This window comes from Meleagris gallopavo, chromosome 10, assembly GCF_000146605.3.
Source record: "Meleagris gallopavo isolate NT-WF06-2002-E0010 breed Aviagen turkey brand Nicholas breeding stock chromosome 10, Turkey_5.1, whole genome shotgun sequence".
Classification (NCBI taxonomy): Eukaryota; Metazoa; Chordata; class Aves; order Galliformes; family Phasianidae; genus Meleagris; species Meleagris gallopavo.
The window spans coordinates 23,808,954-23,814,813 of record NC_015020.2 but is presented as its reverse complement, the minus strand read 5'-3'; positions in this window follow the sequence as shown (position 1 = coordinate 23,814,813).

Here is a 5,860-nt window from a genome sequence, read left to right as displayed (position 1 = left end):
CACACACACACACACACCCCCCACACACACCCGCGGCCCTCCGCTGACAGAACCGCCGCCCCACGCAGCGCGGCGGGTTAGTGACAGTTCTCACAGAGCAGCGCGTTCGTGTTCCATATTCTGCGATTCCTCGCTCGCAGGTTGGCCGAGCCAGCAAGGCGCGGCATCCTTTCATCGCAACTGACCTGGAGTTCGCACGCACTCCTACTAAAGCGTACTGCTCTACGCACACGCAGGGATCGCCTCATTCCACCATTCGGGCGTTTCTGGCAGCAAAGACGGTCCCTCGCAGTTCAGTACTAAAGGGAGCACTCCCAAGCCTGAGGTAAAAGCGAAGCAGTGGGATGAGCCCACACGGAGCTCCTTCTGAGGAGAAAGAAGGGCACCTCTGTACAAAGCACCACACACACCTTCGAAAATGCCTAACTGGATAACCACCGCTCTAGAAGTTACATTTTCTTTTTCAGTATAGATGTGCCCCCTCGGAGCTGCTCAGCTCAGAGCTGACAGCCGTACATCTCACATTTCTTTCAGTCACACACACGCTCACAGAACACATGAATACAATGTATGAAATACAGTCAGATCACAAAGCTCAGCTCCAAACTGACCCAGCACAGAGAAAAATTACATTTACAAGACATCACACAACCTAGCTGTGTAATGAGTACTGAATTTGATTAAAATAGGAACAATGTGAGGAGGCTGCGGAGGGTTTCTCTCACCATACATCTTTTTGAGCACATTTCTAGCTTGGGAAAAAACTAGCAGAGATTAAACTCGCCTGGAAGATCCGTTTCCTAACTCGAATATTGAGGTGACCCGCTCACCAAACACCGGCATCACAATGCTACGGAGCCACTTTATTACCATACATTTGTGTGCAAATATACATTGAATATTGAAGTTAAATTTGTAATGCAAATTTTTACTTAAGGTCTCTTCTGGGTTAATAACAATTAAAGAAGGAAATCCAGAAATTTTATGCCTTTTCAAGTTCAGCTTACTTCGTTGCTATAAATTGGTTATGCATATCAGAAGATTCAGCCATTTTTCTGAAACAATAATTGCACGCTGCTCTCCTAAAAAATACATCAGCTCTTTCATTTGTCTATAAATCCAGGTGCTCTGCACACCGACCGCGTTCCCCAAAAGCGCCCCACACACAGGCTTTCCGAGGAGCACTAAAACAAACGCTCAACCGTCCTCAGAGGCCTCCCTCCGTAAAGACAAAGGCAGAATCCTATTGTTGAACAAGTCAACCTTATTCTCGTCTTTCCAATAGTACCATTTATCTCTCAGAGTAAGCGCCTGGCCACGGCATCACAGTTGTGACACATTCGTAAAGCATCAAATTCTCAATACAGCCCCTCCAGAATCCACCAGCGAGCATATTTTTAACGCAGTCTTCCATCCCCACAAAACAGAAACTTGTCTTAAACAGCTAATCCAATATCAAAATGAAATCACAGGGTTGTTTCCCACCCCCCCCCTCCCTCTCCTTACCATAAATGAGCAGTTTCTTGACTCATTAATGACAGTTTCCCTTAAAAGAAGTGATCTCATATCACTGAGCCCCTCTCCACCACGCATACATCCCAAAGGTTGCGGGTATCTTAGCATCAGTAGCCGCTAGCAAGCTCTCTCATACAGAGCCCAGATGGACTATACCAGAAGCCAATTCAGCGTTAATAACTACCTACTCTGTGCAGTTTAGAAGCCTTACGTGGCATAATGTCCTAGGCAACAGCAGCCGATTGAAACCGCAAATAAAAGACAACCCAATTCTCCAAAAGCATCAAAAGGAAAAAAATCATAATAAATTCAAGAATGATTTTTTTAATCTCTTACTTCCAGAAGATTAATCTGAAGCCTTCATAAACATAGGAAAAAGGAGAAAAAACAGATGCTGCCCAGAAAAAGTGACAAAATATTACCTCATTATTTAACAAAGCAGCATTAAGCGTCCTGCTGATTTCAAACATCTTGCCACAGATTTTGGTTAACAGAAAGAATCCTTTGCAAGCCCTCTGTCTGCAAAGGGTTCTTCAATTTTCTTGCGCACAACAGAATAGTCAATATGTTATTTCCCTAGAGTTCGCACATTAAAACATCTAGTCAGTGAGCTGAATTTTCCCCTTATCACACAGTAGACTCCTGTTATATGTACTGCTCTCTTTGCAAGATTAGCCTGCCCCAAACATGGCTGTTGTTTAAACTATTCTTTAAAGTAACAGTTCACTCCATAACCACCAGGTGGGCAGTGTACACAGATTCAAGTAACCATCTTAAAGATTTCTTCTTGGAATCGCTGTAGGTTGTGATATACAGCAGAACCTACAGCATTATACCTATCAAGCAGGAGAAAAAAAAATGCACGTATGTGATTTAAATACATATATACGGTTTGCACTGTTTTGTGCACTTCTCTCTCCAGAAGTAAGCTCAACTAAAAGAAAAACACCAGAACTTTCAGCATTATTATTTCTTTAAAGAGACCTTAAAATTTATGAAGGACCATTTCTTCCAGCAAAAATGGACTAAATGGTAACACCCAATCAGTTCAGAGAACAAAATGTAATTAGGAGGGAAAACACACCCATTGAAATGGTCCGTACTGCAGAACAAAATTAGCATCAAGTTCAGCGTGACAGCATCTCAGGAATACACAAAATTCAGTGTGTAAATAATTCACATGTGGGTAGAGTCTGTTGGAAAATACTAACTATACCTCCAAGCAAGTTTGCAGACAACTTGATAAGATTATGACATGACGTAGTCTGGCTTAAATTCATTTATGAAACCACTGTTGCATGCATCAAAGCATGTGACTGAAAAAATGTATGGGAAGGACACACTTTTCAACAGTGCATCTCCAAATTGATCAATTCCCCATTCCCATGTCTGGGAGCTTCCCCCCCCCCATTCTTACTTAAGACCAAATAACTCAAGAAATACTTCCATTACTATAGAAAACAAATTTACTCAGTGCTCTACAGCAACACCCAGAGGCCTGAATGAGATCGGGTTCTTTTGCGCTCGGTGCTACACAAACTTTTGAAGTTGTTTCTTACTAAAGGATTTAGAAGCACACTAAGACAGCACAACACAAATGTGGGAGAAGACACAACAAAGATAAATACCAAGCGTCTTTGTGGGCCAGGATGGACAGCTATGAGAATTACGGGATCTCCAGCCACTTCCTACACTAAGGCAGAACGCAAAAGGTTATTTACTGTGGTTAAATAATGGTATGGACCATGGATTCTTTAGAATTTTTACCTAAGAAGTATCACTAATTCTTTCAAACACAGCAATCCTTGCTGAGTAAGTACACACAGAGTAGTGGTTTTCTTTGTTGGCCTTTAACTAATATTAAAGTGATGCAGTAATGACTTAACCTTCTTGAATATGTATTGAGTTTCAAGTCATCCCTTTTTATATGAGGAGAAAGAGGAGAAAGGTTATTTGCATCGATTTCTGTTTGCATGAAATAAGCTTATTTTCTCATTCACCATATGCCTTGAACACTAATTAAAAGTGTCACTTTCTTCTAATGTAAAAGCATAATCATTCAGTAAATAAGTACCCTTGGCTTTCTGGACTTTGTGATAATCTATTTAAGGACTTTTTATTTCCAGGTAACTTCAGTGCTTGAATTACTACATACTCCTCTGATTTAAAGTGAAGTGTTTTATAAACATACATTTCCATCCCCCCAAACAAAAAAAAAAGTAGCATCTTTAAGGCCCCACACTCCTCTTATCCCGAGGCAAATCCATCCAATCAATATGAAACCATTCACATGCCACCATCTGCCAAGCTGTAGAGCAATGTGGCTGGAACAGACCTCTTATAAAGCAGCAGTAGTCTCATTTTCAGTCTATTAGGAAAGCACCAGAGCCCTCGTGCAAGGACACAAAACTCCAGCTCAGCCTCTTTCACACCAGTTCCTCTGTGCACTGCTGCATAACTCCTGTAATTTTGCTGCTAGAGTTTTCATGCTAATCATCAAAGCATGAGGGAGGAGAAAATGATCAGTAACAGTCCTATTTCACTGCAGTACAAAATAAAGAATTCAGTTTAATTCTATCCTAATATGATTACAGCAAACCATTTAAGTGCTGCTGCCTGCGAACTACAGCCTGACATTTCCCATCGCCTCATTTTTCACTCTTCCAGAGGACTGAACATTTACACTTCGAACTGCATTTATTCTTTCTGAAGACATTTCTATCAAAGTTATTCTTTGATCAGAATTAAATATTTTGTCGCTTGACAGATAGGAAGGTGCAGGTGGATGAGGAACAAAGGAGATGCATGTGAGAGTAAGAGATGGATTTGAACTCTAAAGTGATTTAATACAAAACAACAGACTAGGGAAGGACATTACACAATGCAAGCACTAGGGTTTGCCCTATGCAGTAATTCAAGAACCTCCACAGAAAGTCTTCTCTTCAAGCTATCACACATCAACACTATCTTTAACAACACTGAGCTCACACATAGCCTTTTCATCAGCAGATCTCACAGTAAATTAAGAACTCATCCACCACTTACAGCATCGGCAAACTCACTGCATGAGTCTACCTTAAATAAAGCATTAGAAGACTAAGGGAACATATCAGGGCACAGCCACTTATTAACGTACACAAAGAAAGTAGTTCATCTCTTAAAACCATCCACAACATGCCAAGAAAATGGGAGAAGATGCTTGGGAAATTCAGGGATGCAGGAAGTCATGAATCCAAACAGATAAAACTAGGGCCAAACAGCCCATGGCACCTCACTGCAAATCAGACTTCAGCAAAGAGAACAGAACAAAAAAGCAACCAAAAAGCCAGTCCAACAGATCACTCTGAATGAGTACAAGAGTTAGGATACAACAGAGCAGAGGTTTCTCCACCTGCTGCTCCTTGAACAGCTTATTAACTTGTTTATATACATACCAGATTTTTCTTTTTTTTTTTCCCCTAAACTGAGTAGTGTTAGAAAACCCAGCAAATAAATCACTTCACCAGCTACCTTGTGGAAATCAAGGGACTGCAATGCTTTTTAGGCAATTGCTCTTTGAGGTTAGTGAATTTATTAGGTGTTCGAAGAGTTGAATTTAAGATCTCACTATAAAAATGTATAAAAATAGTGATAGCCCACAGGCGGAGCACAGCAGTTTTTGACGAGATAGGTGCTGAAACAAGACAACAGTTGTGGTCTGGAACTTTTGTTCCCTTCTTTTATTTGATGAGCGTCTCACAAGGACAAGAACCCATCACTGCCTCCTGTTCTGTCCCTGTTGTGGACCCACCAGCAAACGAACAAGCCCTAGGCTGATGCAACATGCTGCTTATGTGCTGAAGCTGCCCCTGCAGCAGGAAGACTAAACATGCCATGGAAACCCTGTCACCTTTCTAATTGGTGCCAACAATGACAAATCCAAGAGGAGTTCAGGATCTAGCTCCTCAAAAATGCCAGGAGTAAAAAGATGAGATAGTAAAAAAAAAAAACAAAAAACACAACCAGGTAGATTTAATACATAAGCCTCCTAAAGAAATCACAATTCAGCTGCTTCTGTACAAGTATGCTATTTAATGTTGCTTGCCCACTTTTCTGTTTTTCCATGCCTTATGAGATGTGTAATTTGGATGCTGCATTGCTGCTCTAAGTATCATACACCAGTTTTCCACAGACGGGTATATTTGCAAATCCCACTGTGGATACTTACGTATGAAGGCTGGGAGACTGGAACAAAGCTCCCAAGGGCACAGCAGAGCACAGAGGTAACAAAATGAGTAGATGTAAATAGCTCTGATCACGAGCAAAGTCTCAGCAATGCACTCAGATTTGGACATGCATGTAGGGC